At 34.4% G+C, this 19,370-nt stretch overlaps 1 long non-coding RNA gene across 4 annotated transcripts in view; it reads right to left on the bottom strand.

The window, feature by feature from the left end:
- Positions 1-12,714, bottom strand: part of LOC147584288 (uncharacterized) — a 185,816-nt gene extending 173,102 nt beyond the window's left edge. Inside the window, exons 1-2 of one of the 4 annotated variants that reach the window (XR_015248097.1) lie at positions 12,314-12,714; positions 11,519-11,599 (exon numbers count right to left, since the gene is read on the bottom strand). This is a non-coding gene — a long non-coding RNA (uncharacterized LOC147584288). The remainder of the gene's footprint in view (positions 1-11,518; positions 11,600-12,313) is intronic. The other 3 variants (XR_015248096.1, XR_015248102.1, XR_015248099.1) reach the window with 3 other exon arrangements.
- Between the last annotated feature and the right edge of the window lie 6,656 nt (positions 12,715-19,370).

Below are 19,370 nucleotides of genomic sequence, written 5' to 3'. Positions count from 1 at the left end.
AGGTATAGGGTCAGATCCATTGGCAAAAAGCAAGTCACATGGCTGATTCTGACAATGAGGTAGGAAACTGTCTACCTAAGAAAGGCATGGTAACTGGGGGTGAATTATACCGGTAGAGAAGAAAGAGTGGATAACTGAGAACAATAATAAAATATAGCATAGATCTCAAATATACTATACCTATGATTCTTCCCTACTTCTCATTTGGAATTCCTCATTTCAAAAAATATTGTGTATGGTCAGCCTTGTCTTAGAGTACTGTGAATATTTGGTATCATATGGGCTCAGGTTATATAGGACATCAGATAATCAGCTATAATAGAATGAATTACAACTTTTAAGCACCAAGTAGTTATTTTTATAATTATTTCTGTATATATCTTGGGTTATTGGATCACAATCTGAACTTTTCAGACATGTATATACCATACATAAGGCATTTTCTTTTAGTACCACCTGGCAACTTCTCTCATGCATGCTTCTTCATTTTCTGATACTAAAGTGCCTTCACATATGGTTTTCCACCCCTTTTTCTCTGTGTGCATGGTTGCCGTTGGGTACAATGGGTGGACATAACACATACTACAAACATACTGGATTTATATAATATTTTAGGAAGGTTCCCTGTACTTCCAGGTTAGGTGAATGTCATACTTTACACATATTTGTATGCAAGCATCCATAAAAAACATTCTTTAAAGATATTAATTTATCAATAATATTATGAACACAGATTAGAGACAATGCTATTATACCACATATAAAGTCTCAAAATAAGTACATGACTTTGAGATTTAGGGTGGATAACCAATTCAGAATTCCAAGAAACTAAAAATTCTGAAGAATTTAATAAGTCTTCATGAGTTTCTATTGGGTATTTGATTTTTGCTTGCAAGTTTAGCCATTTATAGATAAGAAATTAAACAGAAATTGGACTCTCTGAGCTTATAAAAGTATAGCCAAACATGAGACATATCTAAGAGTGAGTTAGAATAAGGACCTGCTGTGAGGTCATTGGAGAAAAAAAAAATAGGGATAATAGCTGAATACAGGGCTTGCACTGAATGATGAAAAATTCAACCTTTTCTTTACTCTAATTTGCAATTTTGTTCCCATGAGATTTCCCCCCATTTTTTTAGCCTCTTATCTTTGCTATGCTGAGTCTCCCAGAAGTCATACAATAGTGATGACATGTACATGAAATATGAGTAAAACTGCTATTGTTACACTCACTTCCTATATCAGGATGGTGAAATTTGATGTTTATTTTTCCATTTATCATGAAGAATCTCAGGATGGAGTGTTTTTTAATCAATTTATGTAATTATCTAGTTTGTGGATTATTCCCCTGGTGCTTAATTTGCTAATTTCCTACAGACTGAATGAAATCTGTCTGTTGTGTTGTTAATTGGACAGCAATACAAAAAGAAGTAAATATTTTGTCTATCCATTTTGCTACAGGATAATTGCACTAATAAAATTTCATAATAAATCATTGATTGAAATTCTAGAATGAGATAATGGTCAAGTAGGAAGAGAAGGTTTTACTTTGTTGCATTTCTCTTTGCTAATTCTATGTGTGTCCTATAGCAATTTTGCTACTCTTTGTTGTTTGATTGATACATTTTTTTAATATATGAAATTTATTGTCAAATTGGTTTCCATACAACACCCAGTGCTCATCCCAAAAGATGCCCTCTTCAATACCCATCACCTACCCTCCCCTCCCTCCCACCCCCCATCAACCGTCAGTTTGTTCTCAGTTTTTAAGAGTCTCTTATGCTTTGTCTCTCTCCCACTCTAACTCTTTTTTTTCCTTCCCCTCCCCCATGGGTTTCTGTTAATTTTTTTTTAAGGATGTATACTAATTTTAAAATCTGTAAGGCACCAAATCTTGCGCAAGTATTTAATATTTATTTGTGGTACTTTGGAAAGAGTGAGAAGGCTGGATTTTTGATCAAACATTAAAAAACTAAGTCAGTAAATATTAGTTAAATATTAAGTAATCAGAAAGGGAACCAGTTCAATATGGGGCCTACTGATTATGTGACAGAGAAAAAAGATACTGCACTTATAGCATCTTTTTACTGCCCTCTTTTCATTCTCTTCTGGGTAGGAAGTTGACTTATTTGATCAGTTAAGAGATCTGTGGGTGACAGGTAGAGAGGATGATGGGGAGATTAGGGGGAATGTTCAGTCTTCAGCCACCTACTAAGGAGAAGGTAATATCTGGAAGAAATACATTTGCACACACACACACACACACACACACACACACACACACACACACGGTGAAGAAGTCAGAGAAGCTTGACAAAAGAGAGAAGAGAAAAGTGATTTTAAAATGCAGCAGGGGATGGGGCATATCAAAGGGATGTAAGAGCCAACCTGAACTATCTCTCAATGGTCAAACCTGGAACAAATTGAGCAACAAAATAAATAGTATAATTTTATCGGCTTCCTACGGCTGCTGTAACAAATTACCAGAAACCGAGCGGCTTAAAACAACAGGAATTTACTTTACCAGTTCTGGAGTTTAGAAATCTGAAAAACAGGTGTTAACAGAGCAACGCTGTCTCTGAAGTCTCCAGGGGAGGATTTTCCCTAGCCTCTTTTCTGCTTCTAGCAGTTGCCAGCAATCCTTGGCATTATGGTTTACAAGGCGTATCATTCCAGTCTCTACCTCTGCCATGGTGTTTACTCCTGTAAGTATGCCAAATTTCTCTCTTCTTATAAGGACACCACTGATACTGGATTTAGGGCCCACCCTAATACCCTAATTCAGTATGACCTCACTGTAACTTGATTAAATATGCAGAGACCCTATTGCCAAATAAAGTCACATTCACAGAATTGGATGGGCATGAAACTTGAGAGGTACTACTCAACCCAATACAGTGATAGAAAATTGTAACCTTAAGTATAAAACAGATATATATGAATATGTACTTGGTAAACAAAAAAATAAAAGAAAATAAGTGAATGGGGGAGAAGAGGCAAGTGTTACTTATAAAAGGCTTTCAAAAATACACGTAGATACTCCTCTCTAAGAGGTGGACCTTATTTCCCCAAACCCCTCCACCACCATCACATCACATCACATCACATCACACCACCACCACCACACACACACACACACACACACACACACACACACACACACCTTGAGTATGTGATAGATTTAGTAACTCATCCAAAAAATGCAGTATGTAAACAAAAACAATAGTAATTTACAGAGGAGAAATTTGGCAAACATGGCCTTAACAAAATGATCAGGTTAACATCCCAAGGATATGTCATTTGATAACAAATACACCTTAGTATGATGTGATGAGGAAGGAAATTCATCCATGTATTATTCTCTAAAACCTATAACTCTAGACTAAACATGAGAAAAGTATGAGACAAGACCACATCAAAGGACATTCTAAAAAATACCTGACCAGTAATCCTCAAAACTGTTAAAACTTTAAAAACAAAGAAAGATAGAAAAGATTCCACAGATCAGAGAAAACTAAAGTAGACACGAGGACTCAGTGCAAGATAGTATTCTGAAATCAATGAGGGGACAATGAAAAGAACATTAATATAAAAACTGGTGAAATTTAAATTAAGTCTTGAGTTTAGTTAAAAGTAATGTACCAGTGTGGAACTTCTTAGTTTTCACAAACGGACCCTGGCAATGTAAGATGTTAACATCAGGTAAAACTTCCTGAGGAGTATAGGGGAACTCTACATTCTCTTTCAATACTGCTGAAATCTAAAATTATTCCAAAATGAAAACGTTAATGAGAAAAAGCACCTGGTATTTTTTTCGAAAAGAAAAATATGAACAGTTGTTTGATGTAGGAGACCCTGGGTAAAGCACTGGACAAGGAGCTAAAGAAGATGTGCAGGGTTGGTGCAATGTGTTGTGCCGTCATTGCCTTTGTAAAAGATGATGGACATGATTTTATCTTAAAAAGCATTTTCCTCAGATATGTGCTCTTTTTGATGTGATTCTATATTGAAATTTACCTTGAGGTAGGCGGCAAAAAGCTGTTTTATTTAGGTTATATATAAGATTTGAAAACAACCCTTAACTTTCATTGTGGAGTTATAAGTGTTAAAGAAGTGGAAACCGTCTTGTAGAACAGTTTACAACAAACTTGTACCATATCAACAATTCTTAACACCACAGAAGTTATATCTGCCCCTTTCTTTGATTAAGAATATTATGGCATTCTATCTTCCATTTTACATTCTAATCTCCGCCAATGAAGAATTCCTCCTGGCTTCTCTGTAGCTTTCTCCAGAATCCTATACAATACTTTACTTAATACAAATACACAAATATTAGCTGTTGGATATGTGGCTAAGACTCTCAAAATTCTTTAAAAGTGGAGTCCCGATGAGGTCTTTATTTTAATATTGAACAAAATTTCTGTTTTTCAGTAATCTGATATCTTTGAGTAATCTTTAATTTTTCTCGTTCGTAGGCATCCCAAATAGTTGGGCTGTGTGAACTCTCTGAGATCAAATTATAGAGAAATCCAGTCAGCATTAATAGCCAACTTCTCATGAAAAAACGTGATTTAGAGCCAGGTATTTTTTATATACCATGTGCCCTTAGATCTTGGATTAAGTTCCATTTGAAAAGATGAAAACTAAAAGCTTCCTTTCAATCTATTTTGCCTCACCTTGTTAAAATTCACCAACTGCTGAATTTAAACCTCTGTATGTAAACACACTTGTATGTGTGTTAGAGACACTTCTTAACTATTGAAATGAGTTTCTAGAATACAATATAGTGGGAATTTGGGAAGCAAGTTTGGCTTTTAGGAATATAAGAATCGTGAGAACCAATGTTATTAGTACTAGTAAAGAGAAAAGTTGAGTATCAGTATATTCATGGCTGGAGTTTCAAAGTGTACTTTAATTATAACTCTAGTGCAAAGGCATTATTAGGTGTATGCTTAATTGAAATGGATATTTGTACAGATAGAGTAGATAGAAAACATTTATAGAGTTGAATTTATGCACCATGTTTATAATGTTTTGAGACAAAAATACTTCTCTGCAAGAAAAAGATATATACTATAATGATATGTATAATTTGCAAGATGTTTTGGACAGATCAGTAACAGAAATAATAATTACCTTTAGTCCATTTTAGTCTTAAGAAGGTTAAACTACCATCACAGTTTTGTCATGCACCATTCAAAATTTTAGTGTAGAAAGCTATGATACATAATAGGAACATCTAACCAAGCTTATACTTGCCTTTCACACTGACTGCTGATGGAACAAAGGATAATCATGGGAGGAAGGGGTAAAAGAATAATGAAGTTTCCCATGTATGAAGACCTCTGTGAAGGATAAGACAACCATTGATAGATCCTGGACAGAAGGATCTGATTTGGGAGACCATAAGAAGTAGATGGGTAGGAAAATACTACCATCAGGGAAATAAAGGGGTACTGAAGATTAAATAAAGACAAACAAACAAACAAACAAACAAACAAAAACAGAATTAGAGAGCAAATTGAACTAAGGACCATTCCAAAGGAATCACTGTCTTGAGCAATCAGTTTAAAATAACATCAGTACAATTTTATTTAACCTTTTGTTAAAAGTCATTCCCTACCACATAACCATTTATTGCTGGTCCCATGGGTTATCTCCTCAGACAGACTTAATGGAATTTCTTTGTGAAGTATATGTATAACCCATAGACTAATTTCTAACACTAGATTTCAGTGAAGGTTAATGTTTGGTGCCCATCAATAATGTGTGTAGCGATTTTGAGAATACCCCATGTATTTGATTATTTCTGCTTCTCCTTTTTTACCATCATGTATCTCTCAAAATAACCAGTTCCAATGGGTATATTATGATAGTTTTCAAATCTTCACTGAGTCATTTGTCAGTAATCTTCTAGTTGTTAGGATAGTTCAAAAAGGTATATAATTTAGTTAATCTCCATTAATTACTGTAATTTCAGTTGACTTTAAGAAAATGTGATAATTGAAAATTATACTGTGATGGGAAGAATCATCAAGAAGATTGGCTGAAGACTGGCATAATAAATAAGGTTTTGTTTAAATAACTAAAAATGGCTTAAATATCATTTATTACATTTTAGCAACAAAATGGTATATTCACTAACATCAGTTTGACTGATTTCCATATCATTGATTATTGACATTTTATAATTAACAATCAAAATTCCTTAAAATGTTATCTGTCTGAAGTGGAAAATAGAATCTTTATAAGGACAATTTTATTAATTTTGATATGGTCATATGTCTTATAAATTGATTCTTGAAAGGTCTTTTCAAATAAGAATAAGTGTTTGTAAATTAATAGAAATGTTTTTGAGTTTTGTTACAATTTCATTGAGATATAACTGATATACGGCACTGGATAAGTGTAAGCTATACAGCATAAATGACTACCACAGTAAGTTTAGTTAACATCCATCATCTCATATAGGTATTTAAGAAAAGAAAAAGAAAAAAAATGTTTTCCTTATGATAATTAGCTCCTAGAATTTACTCTGTTACCAGTTTGCAATATACCATACAGCAGTGTTAACCATAGTCATCATATTCCACGTAACATCCCTAGTACATATGTATCTTAAAACTGGAAGTTTGTACCTTTTACCACCTTTATCCAATTCCCCCTTTCCATCCTCCAGCCTCTGGTAACCACAAATCTGATCTTTTTTCTTTGAGGCTGTTCTGTTTTGTTTTGTTTTTAAATTCCACATACTCTGTGAGATCATGTAGTATTGGTCTCTACCTTATTTCATTGAGCATAATTTCCTTAAGGTCCATCCACATTATTGTAAATGGCTGAATAACAATCCATTGTATATGTGTACCACAACTTCTTTATCCCTTTATCCATCAATGGACCCATACGTTGTGAAATTCTTAAAGGTATTTAAAACAGTGAGTTCTCCTAGATATAATTATTAACTTAACCAAACTATTTTTCCAAAAAAATTAAAGGTAAACTTAATCTTCTAGTTCAAAATGATCTACTGAATTCAAACTTGTCTGTATTTTCTTTCTCTCAAAGTCTCTCTGGATAGAAATGATAAATTAAAAGGAATGGGCAATAAATGTGTATCATCAGTGAATAAAAATTTTATAAACATTTTGGGAAGACAGCAACAAATTAAATATGACTGGTAGAAAAATGAAAGATAAAATTTATCAAAAGTGACAAGAGACCCCCAAAGTGAATCAACAAAAACAGGAGTCAGAGATAGGCCAAGGGTCAAGCCTAGGTCATTATTTAGTAATGTACTTTCCAAACAACCTGGAAAGTTGAACTCTTCCCCCTATACAGGTGTAAATAGAGCTATGGTTTGATAGCAAAGGTCTTCAGCAAAAGCCCAAGAGCTGTTCTACAAATCAAGGGGGCATGTGGGTAATGTCCCAAAGAAAGTTATCTTGTGAAGATGCTGCTGTATGAGAGAAAAGTCAAGTAGACCTCAACACTCCTCTAGACTTCCACACAGTACAGAAAACAATAGGTTTCAAGTGCCAGTCAGAAAGCACTCCCTCTTTGTAGCAGAGTATACTAGGCCTAGAGGAGCTTCCTGTTCTGTAACCTGCTTTTTTCCCAGGGGTACTTCAAAGAGACTGCCTGTCAAAACATTCCCCTGACTTCCCCTACTTATGCGGAACCTTCAGTCAGCCTTCTCACTGAGGTGAGAGGCCTCATGGGGAAAGAGTCCTGAATGAGAGCAAACAGAATATGTACCAGTTACTTTTACTATTAAATATAGTACATCATTTGTAAGTGTGACTACACATCCAAAAATCTTGAAAAGGTGAAGGAAAACCAACCATATAAAAGAGAAACATGAACAAACCGATCCATTTGTCCTTAAGACTATGGAAAGTGGTAGAAGACTTTTCATTAGGGGAGAGAGTTGATATTATTTGAATTTTTGGATGATTATATTCAGTGCAGTATGGGAAACTAATGCTGTAAGGGGAGCTAAACTATAAGAAACCACTTAGGAAACTGTTTCAATGATTCAGGGGATAAATGATGGTGACTGGAGAGGATGTGGTAAAGGAACTCAGGAATATAACTGAAGTTTAAGAGATAGACTTGGCGTGGATTAGAGGTAAGGGAGAGTCAGGAGTCAAGCTGACACCCACATTTCTGACTTACCCTTTCACCTTCATTATTCTTACTTTAGAGGTTAGTAGATACTCTTCTCTGACTCCCTGGGCAAAGTTATTTATCAAGGGACATAATGGAGCCCACCTGGTCCAATTTGCTTTCTGCCGAAGCTGTGAACAATGTACTGATTCACAGGTGGCCTAAGTCTGCTAAATTCCCAAGTACCTGGTTTGGGCACTCAAGACACTTTATTGTTCAATAAATCAGACTATGTTAAGTGTGTGGATATTTTATAGAATTACCAGAGCCCTCCACAGATAAAGAGGATAAGAATAATTTTAAAGTACAATATTAACATAAATCCAGGAAAAAAAAACCTGACTTTGTGATAGCATAATACTGAGAATGTTTAAGATTGTTAATTATATATACATATGCTTATATGTATTTATAAATGTATGCATCAATATATATAATATGTAATAAACATATATTATAAAGATATATTTAAAACCTGTTCCTAATTGGTTTTATATTTTATATTTGGTATATGGTATGGTGTTTTCGAGTCTGGAATGAATAAGGTCAATTATAAAATACTTTGGATTATTAGTATTGATAGGTTGCAATTATTTCCGATTTTAATCAAATGGAACTACCAATTAGGCATATACTATGATACAAGCCATAGTCCTGTCTGTGCAATGGCAAGCTATGGAAATGAGTCATACAGTGTTTGGTTTTGCCCTAGATCATCTTTTTGGGTAACGTAGAAATGTCTGGCTGACTATACTGCATTTTCACTTATATTTTCTAATGCTTCATGCACTGTGGGTATAAATGGACCTCAGTGACAATAATATAGGAAGCTTTACTCTTTCTTGTCTCCATTTCAATCTGTTAAACACAGGACCCAATCCCCTGAAATATTTCCTCAATTACATCTTTAAGTTACCAAAGGCTGTTTCTTGGATTCCAAAATAAAATCATGCACTCTAATAAATGCTTTGTATGATATAAAATTAAAACTCTATTTTTAATTTTAGTTCAGTTTTAGTTTAATTTTAGTTTAGTTTAATTTTAGTTTATCACATATGTTCAAATATCTTCGAATCCGTACCTAGAATAAAACTTGGTACCCCACGAATAAAAGAAAAAGGCACAGACCATAAAAGGGAGATAAAACCACGTTGTCTCGAGTGTTAAAGGATCCTTGGAAGTATAATGAGTTTCCTGGCATTCTAAAAGTCAGGAAATAAGCATTTGTATATAGGTATTCCAACAATTACCTTATAAAATCTGAAACTGCAGTTAATTTCAGTTTCAAGAAAATAGTGACATTTTAATTTCCCTAAATAATGAACTTCGTTTCTATGCTAAATTAGTTCTAATATAGAGGAAGAGAAAAAATATTTTAAGGTTGCATTTTGTTCCATCTTACAGTACTTAATTAAAGGAGGTTAAACTTACATAATGCTCCTAAATTTGTCTAAGCATGCTTGCATCTAATAGTCCACTGTGTCTCCACCACCTTTTAAGGGACAGCTAGAATCACAATCTCATTCGACCCATGAGAGAACAGAGACTCAAAGAGATGAAGTGATTTTCCTAAGAACACAGGGTTAGTCATCGCTGGTACCATGGCTTGCAAGCCAGGCTTATGACTTATAAATTACGATTTCACTTAGAAATTAGCGAAAATGAGTATGTGAATTACAAATAAAGAATACAAAAGGCCACACAAATAGTGTGATATGAGGGACTTCGATATTTTCTCAACAGCCTTCCATGGAGCCTGAATGCCTCAGAGTTCCAGTTAAGTCACTATCCCCAGAAAGTCCCTGGTCGAATGCAAATACCCAAGGTTTCTGATTTACCTCAAATCAATGCACACAATACCTTCTTTCCTGTCACACTTTTCCCACACACTAGTCCCTTGCAGCTGCTGTAATGGGAACCACAATGTAGATGAATGGGACTTTTCAAAGATTCTATGGTGCAAGAAGTTGAAAAAGGTCCCCAAATCATGAGCATTATAGACTAAAAGGTCCAGAGGCAAAAGTCTGGGCTGGTATGATTTGTCCATGTGTCAGCTAAAAAAATAAGTCCTTACATATCATCTGAACATTTTTCACTGTAGTTTCCCTGTTATATTAAGTTTCTATAAATACATGATTTATTTCGGTAACAACTATTCTAACCACTCAACCTTTGGGAGTTTAAGGGATTAAAAGTCATTCACGCTTTCATGAAAGAGTGGGAATTAGTACTCTCAGATTGTTTTCTACCAATGAAGGTGAGATCACCTATTCTAGGAGACTGACATTTCTGACCAGGAGAAGGGGCAGCCAGGAGGGGAGCAGGGGTACTTAATGTAAGTTCAAGATTTTGTTTTTTGTTTTCTGTGAATTTGGAAACACAGCAACCATTTATGACATTGTTTCTATAGATAATTCTCTGAACATAATCTCTTGACAGAATAGATGTTTGCTTATACAGAATGTGCAATTTAGTTTATCACACGTTTGTGCAATATATGTGCAATATGTTGATATCATTACATTATAGTCCGCTGCACTCAGAACTCTAATCTAGAGAATTGTAGCAATAGATGAGAATGAGCAAAATATATATAGATAGGACACTTTCTAAAATTCCTACATTCTTAGGGGCACTAAGTTGTGGGCTTCAAGGGGCTTTGGAGTAGGAATACAATCCAGGAAAATATACTTGAATATATACTAGAATAAAAAAAAGAGAGAGATGCAGAAGGTAATAGAACACAAATTTACTCTTTCCCACCACTTAACATAGGGCCAGCCTCGACAAAGAATTTCCATGACAAAACAGATCTAAGAGATCTCAGGCACTATTCCTAGTCTCCATTTTCAATTTTAATTTTATAAAGAAATTCAGGACACATGTTCAAATGAAAGAGCCTTCTTTATTTCAAGGCAACATGTGAACAAAGTGAGAAGCCTCACAAACATCATCACACTATCAAAGAGCAGAACACAACTTTGCCTGTTTCATTTTGAGATTCTGTGTATGTTGAGACTAGAACAAACCTCAGTTTGTTCAACCATCACAGGAAAAGAACGCATTAAAGGACTCCCCTGCATCTTTTACATGAAATGCTGTCTCGTGTTTAGTCAATTCTTGATTATCCATAGTGACTTTAAATCTCAGTCTGTCTAACTTTTTCCTGTCACCAGCATACACGCACTAAGTTACTTATCTTGGTAGTTCTGCATTTAATTCTACCTTTAACTATGACCGAATATTTTTAAAATAAGATAAATTTTGTTTAACAAAGTACTTATTTTAGAGATAACTACATGAATTATACCTCTGGTAGCGTTGTTTATGTATATACACACATACTCACCGCAGTTTCCTGTATTTAAGCAAGATGGTTGGAAAACTTTTTTAATTTTTGAGGATCATGGCTGCGATATATCCGATTATCCTGTGAAGAGCAGATAAAAGAATAAGACTATTATTTTAAGAGTCTTATTTTTAATCCTAAGTCAAATTTCAACCGGATATACATCACTTGGCTACTTCCAAAGGTGACTATGTAATATAATTTGTGGGAAGATGTATGGTATCTATAAAATCGAGGAATCTCGAGGACAACGTTTCTCATAATATTCAATGCGTGATAAATGCATTTTCTTACAAGAATGATTCTTAGCTTCTCAACTGCTTGGTTTGAGAGCCTAGGTGTCCACAATGACAACTGACACTAGCAACACAAGGTCAGAGATTCTCTCTCCACTCTGCCTGTTTCATTTAAAAATTGTTGTATTACATTTCTTGTAATAAAAGCCTTTCTAAGGATTCTGTATCACTCTTTTGCAAGGCACATTCACATCCTTCAATGAAAGTTGCTATTATCAGAGCAATGTGCTCTTACTATTTATTTATTACAACAACCCTCATGACTGCTTACCAGGCAAGCACTAGAAATATCTAACTCATTACCACTACATAAAATAGCATGGGGTATTTACAGAACGAAAGAGATCAGAGCATGACAAATTCTAAAGCTGTTCGTGTCCCTGTTTCTAAAGAAAAGAAATGCTTTTCACCAAGCACTGGTAACCTAAACTATGGAAGAGCATATATTAGACTTTTAGGGAAAGTACTGCCCAGACAAAATCTTGGTGGAAATACCTACTTGCTATTCCCCTCCTTTTCTTTTTTTCAGTATGGTCTGAATACCCTCGGATGTTCTCAGGCCAGCTGATGAAAGAAAACTGACCCAGATGGAGTCCGAAACTGAAAATGCCTATTGACTTATTCAGCTGGAAGTTGATCCCAGTTGCTATTTAAATCTACTGCTTTAAGTGTCAGCAGACATGCTGCATTCCTTACAATAGTTCAGAGGGCAGACATTTGGGTCAAAATATTCTTACCCATTCTGTACCTAATGTAGGCTTTACAATGTTTACAAACAGCTGTTACAATAACCCAAAGATCCAAAGAAAAATGTGACATATTCAAGAGTCTGGCAGTGAAAACCCAGCATTTGTTCAGATAGCACCTTGTGGCTGGAGGTAATAAGACCCATGATGATAATGGTATTTGTCACATTCAGAGCAGCTGTATTCATGAAAGTGGAAGTGACTACTCTCTTACACACCCAGCAACTACTTTGAACCCAGGTCTGTATTTTGGCTGCCTTGGCAACAGCACAGCAATAACAACTGGAGCCATAATGGCAACGTTGACCCAGAGATTTCTGGATAAAACAGGAGCCCCGACTTTCAATTCAGAAACAAAAAAAGCATATAAAAGAAATGAAGAAGATGGTATCCATAGCACAGATTTAACGAGTATACTGAGACTTATACACTGTGACACTAGGATCTTTATTGTGATAATTAAGTTTTTACAAGTCCCAAAATTTTCTGGTGGCTGTTCTTTTGTGGAAAAAACATTTCAGGGAAAAGGATCCTTGCAAGTGGGGGACTATTTTTTTGTATGTCTGACACACAATTATAAAGGATAAACTATTCAATAGTTTTGACCACGTTAATCAACGTGGGTTTCCACATAATCATGATGAGAGGGTTATTAACAACAATGAAAACAGAAAATATTGATTGCTCAGCCTTCCCACTGGTTAGTCTAAATGTGATTGGCCACTAGTATCTCTTCTTTTGGTCACATGGTAAAATTGCATTTCCCTGTCCTCATGGCATGAAACACATTTATGTCCTTATGACTTTCTTTGGTTAATGAAACGTGAGAAGAAGTGACAGGTGTCATTTCAAGATGGAGCCTTTCAAAGAAGAGTGCAATTTGCTGTTCCCTTCTACTGCCAGGGCAACCAGTAACTTTCCAGATGATAGAAACATCATCTGCCTGGTGTGAGAAGATGTAGAACAGAGTTCCCAGGTGTTCTGGGATGAGCAAGAAGCACATGTCTGTTGTGCTAATCTACTGCAATTTTAGAGATGCTATCCCAGGCTAAGGTAGACTATCCTGATTATGCTCACAGTGTAATTTGTACAAATTTAAATAATACCATCCTTTGTTGAAATATATTGGACATACACTACCGGGTAAATTTAAGTTTCAATTATAAATACATAAATACACATGTTAAAAAAATAAAAAAGAACATCATTCTTTATCTCTTCACAGAATGAGATAGACTGTTCCTGTTCTGGCTAGAGATAAAGTGCAGAATCGTGAATTTAGAGTCAAGCTATGTTCTTCAGAGAGAAACATAAATGCTCACTAGGACCAATCCATATGAACGGTTTCATTGCCTGAACTAGCCAGAAATGATTTAACTTGTTTTCTTGTAAATCAAACCAAAATTTTATGAAATAATATTCATAAGAATGAATGCCAGACCTCATTCATTTTCCTTTTTATTAGCCTTTTCCTTTTGTAGTACACGTCACACCCTACTTTTCCCCCTATAGTCTGTTTCTCTCTCCTTTACTTATATGATATTCTCTTGTCTGACAATAAGAGAAAGTGATTATTGCTACTTCACACAGCAGATTCTGGCAAAGTATTTGTGCTTTTGTTTCCATAGTAATTTAAACTGTTTCGTGGAAACCAAGGTTAGATGTTGGCATTATGGAATCTTTGCTAAGTAATATCAGTTCCATTAGGTATTTCTAGACTCCAAAAAATATTTGGGCCCTTTGTAATATAGGTAAAGTAGAACACATGCAGTTCTTAAGCAGTCCTACTCTATTTCTGTTTATTTGTGAGATTACTCCAAGACAACAGCTTGGGTGGTATTTCTGTGCTATTAGTTAAATGCATAGAATCAACGTGTGTGTGTCTGTGTATACATGCTCATATAAAGTAAAAAAAGACATTGTAATCAGTTAAAAATAGACATTAATTTTTAAATTATGACAAGTGACACCATTATATTTCATTTATACTCTTTCTCCAGACTTACTACAATAAAACTCCGCACTTATGGACTTACTTGGTAGAAGGCCATGAGGACTTCCACAAAAATCTAAGCAAAGACAAATTATATTATTTATATTACTGATCAGAAATAAAATCTTTTTCTTAGGCTACAGATTTTTTTTTAAGTTTTGAAGCATTATAATTAAGTTAATGAAATATTATAGTACAGTAAAATTTTTTCAAAAAGCTTTTCCCTTTGCAGAATATCATTTTTTCTGTAAAGTAGTGGTTTTGCACAAGTTTTACTAGTTGTCAGTTCCATCTATGCTATATGTATCACAAGACAGTCTATGAGTTTATAACATTTATTTGACTCTGACAATAACACAACTCTAAGTATTATTTGAATGAATCATGTTCCATGATCAGGTTGTTCTGTGAATCATGGATTGGGATTGTATATACATGAATTAAGGGGATCTGTTAACAAAATAATAATTTTGATACCTTTTTAGTATACTCATAACTCATGATAATTAAGGCTCTCAGTAGGGGATTTTTAAAAAGAAAACTCCCCACCAGAGCTACCCACATACATCTTTTAAATATGAAAATCCACTTTGCATTGATCACAGTCTTTATTAAGAAGACTGTTGACTTCAGTATGAAAAATATCCCAAAGAATTTCTCACTGTTCCAGGAAATTTCTGAGCAATCATTTTTCTGGTGATCAAAGTGATTATGGGATGAGGTAGGCAAGGATGCGGGACTTCAAATTTTCCGAACACCCACTATGGGTCTAAACCTCTTTTGGGTGCTTTACATATATTATCATGTTTAATGTTCATGATCAGTCCACGATGAAGCAATTATGATCTCCTTGTTACAGAGGAGGAGGCTGAGGCTCAGGGAGGTAGGTAATTTGAAAGGGCCATATACCTGGTAAGAAATGGAGTAAGAATTTATAAATTAAGTCTTTTGATTTTAGCATCTGTATTATTCCATTATGTTATGTTGCTTCCCAGAGTGCAATGTGCTGCATCTCTAACTTAGGGATTATTTTCAAATGCACTGACTGTAAGTACTTGGCTCCTATGAAATTAATTTAAAATATAAAGAAGATGTATTGTTCATAATTCTTCATCAAGATTTTGACACAGCGAACTGAAAAGAATTACAAAAGAAAACATAGAGCAAAAAAAAAAAAATGTATAAGAAATGCCTTACACTTGTAGCTTAAGTCATATTTAGGAAGGGTTGGATTGATACTGTTTTTACTCCCTGGTCTCTCCCTCTAATCTCTTTTCTTCCTTTCTTTTTTTCTTTTTCTTTCTTTTCTTTTCTTTTCTTTTCTATTTATTTATTTATTTATTTATTTATTTATTTATTTATTTATTTATGTTTTATTTATTTATTTAGGTTTAGTATATTAGAGATGAAGCAGTTCCTTGATCTCTACCCATTTATCCTGGATTTGGAAAACTCTGAGTTAGAGCTGTAATTTACTCTCTCACTGCAGGTCAAAATGAAAATGTAAATATGGCATTTTATCTACTATCCATACAGAGCTCTGCTGCTTTGATCCTGCTTCCTTCCCAAATCAGATCCTGGACATGTCCCTAATGCTAGCTTTCTGTTATTAAATGGTGCTGTGCTTTTTATTTTCAAACATGTAAAGTATTTTGATAGTTTTTCACTCAGGTTTATAATTATTTGATTTTGGCATTCATATTTTCCAAATTTTAAAATAAGTCCTTTCTATAATACTTAGTTCTTCATGAAGATTTGTGGCAAAATTCTAATTAACAGATTGAACAACAAAAGAAACCACTGAACACCCACTAGATTTTTTTTTTTTTTTGGAGGGGGAAAACATTCTATGAAAAAACACTGAACACTGTAAGACACACACTGATGAACACCTACTGCTTCATGAAATTCATCCTCACCTAAATTCAGGTCCTTCTTCCCCCACCTCATTGCCTCTATTCTCTCTACATACAAACAAAAGCCCTCATAAGACCAATTTTAATGGCATATACACCACAACATACATTTTGAAAAGACGGTGTGTAAAACTGAAACTTGGTTTGTGTTTCAAATAGATGAGATGATAGTTTGTCTGCTGAGTTCCATTTTTGTGGCACCACACTAGACAACTTGCTGTTTGTGCTATCCCAATTTAAGGACTATTTTAAAAATATTCCCTTCTCTCTGGAAATTGTAAAAATATGATTTGCTGAAATTTTTACTGTTGAGTTTTCAAAGAAATGTATTGTTTTTTTCTGCAAATTAACTAGTAATAACTGGAATTGAGCCAGAAATACTCCAAGGAAAGACTTATGATGGTCTATCAGTGACAGCAGTGTTGAGCAAAGGTTTTTTTCTTTTAACATAAAATACATGACAGGTAGTGTTCAGCCATTTTGTAATGTAAGTTCAAGAAGATATCACTTTGGGCTATACTTAGCATAGGTATAAGCATATATACTATAGGTGTACGAATGAGGAAACACTTGCTTATACATTAGTAAGTTTCAGGGGGAAAAAAAGCCTAACAATTTTTACATAAGCAAGGTTTAGTCCATAAAGAGGATAGAAAATATCTTATTTTCTATTCAGTTAACAGGTTTTAGCAGTTTTCTGAATACTTATGAGTAGCTCAGAAATTCATATAAGTTCATGTAATTCACACAGCATCTGTTGTGAAAAAATAAAGTGATAATTTACATCCAATTAAAATATTTTTCATTAGATAAAATGCTTTAATAAACTAACAAACATATAAGAAAATAGTATTCATTGGAAATAAAACAAGTTAATTTTCTACAGAGCATGAAAAAAAATTCAAGATTGGTCACCTAAAAAAAGAAATAAGAGTCCGCGTCTTTTATGTAAAAATTTAATCCACTGAATACTTTTTAAAAAACTGTGTGTCCTTAATGCCTTACAATTCATGTAAGTTATTTGAAAGCATATCTTCTTACTGAGTACATTCTTATTAAACTACTAAAAAATATATATCGACCAACCTCTTCGTATCATTTCAGGAGTGCTTCCTAAACATAATCACCTTTCATCTTTTAAATTTTTGCCAATTATATTACACGAGGATATATGCAGCCATGGCTTAAAAGGAAGTTAAAGATTGTGTTTTTTTATTAATTTGTTTTTCTGATATAAGGATTCTTTACCTTTAAAAATAAGCTTATATCCAATTTGGCAGGCAATTATGCAAATGTATTCTGCTAGGGCAGATTCCAATGGTAAAACATAAAATAAACTTAAGAAAAATGGGGGAGTCAAGTAAAGAGAAAGTTGGTGGGTCTTGCTATTTTTTTTTTTACTTTAAATATTTTTAGGCCTCTTTACCACTGCTGTTGGGTCATTTCTCTTAGCTATACTAAAGAGCCTTTGTCAGTCTGGAGGAGGCAGCCATGTGTCCATGAATGCTTATTTAGTACGGTGAGGACAGATGGCCTGGAATTGCTGAAGAAGACCTTAAGATATATTTAAAAGAGGAAAGGGAAAGAAACAATAAGGGAGGAAATAAATTAGAGAAGAGGCAAATGTGTAGCCAGGAAAACTACCCGCATACACACACATACACACACACACACACACACACACACACACACACACACACACAGGCACACGCACACAAATGAAGGCAAACTATAAAGTGGTAAGTAGGACCTGATTTTTTATAGATTTGCTTTTTTTGTAGAAACTTTAATTTTCATTATTGTTGATTTGTTGTCTTTTTAGGAGCAACCTGACAATCATAACCACTGCTGGTTTGGGCTTCATCTGTTTTAGTTGATACATACTGCACTTTTGCTTCTTATAGCATCCAAACTTGAAATATAAATTTTGATTCAGAAAAGCTCAAGGGATTTACTTAAATCAAACTGAATTAAATTGAAATCCCTGACACCCTAAGAGTCAATGCTTTAATACAATTTGAGTCTGTCATAATTAATTTATCTTGCTTCACATTTAATTTTTTTCCTGTTATTTTAAGAAAATATACACACTATTGCCGAATCCAAACCTCATGAAGGGCTGGTTCATGCGTCCCGGGAACGGGAGAGGAAGCGAGCATGGAGAATCGATGGGCATGGAGGCATCAGTGGATAACGTTGTTGTTTTTTTCCACATAAACTATGTAAAATGTTGTGAGATGATCAAAAAGTGACATTAGTGTATTTTTATTATGTATTTTTTCTTTCCAAACTATCAAATTAACATTTTCCCATTTTCTTCAGATTTATTCTAGTTCAACCATGCTCTGACTATGCCAGGTAACAGAGGGCTGCTGCTTCAATTGCCAGGTTTGCTAATGCTCATAAAACAAATATTAGATTCCAAATTTCTTATTGCCTTCTGAGTTGTCATGGTTATCAAATGACACCTTCTCTAAATTCTCTCTCACTTTAACTCTTTTCCATGCTTTGTATAAACAGGCTGCTTGAAAATCAAGAAGAAAAAAAAAAGAAACATCAAGTTTGGGTGCTATAAGAAGCATGAAACACAGAAGGAAAGAAATATTTTGTTAACCACAAATTGAAACTGGAAAGATTTTATCCAGAAGCATTAAATGTCATTAAACATAAGAAGTCTAAAAAATACCTGCTTTATATAATGGTTCTCTGAACAGGCTCTTGGTAACTTGCAGCCTGCTAAGTGAGTGACTTTCGCATTGTGGTTAGAGCTTTTCTGCAACAACTCCCACCCCCCCACTCCCTCCCCCAACAACCATCAGTGAAACAGGCAGCGAAGACGCTGGATCATTCTAAAGTAAATATAAGGGATATTTTTTTGGATACAGGCACCTTTAAAAATAG

This window comes from Puma concolor, chromosome A1, assembly GCF_028749965.1.
Source record: "Puma concolor isolate L17-30 chromosome A1, mPumCon1.1.hap2, whole genome shotgun sequence".
Classification (NCBI taxonomy): Eukaryota; Metazoa; Chordata; class Mammalia; order Carnivora; family Felidae; genus Puma; species Puma concolor.
Note: the sequence above shows the minus strand (reverse complement) of the source record. Positions and strands in the feature narration are given on the sequence as shown.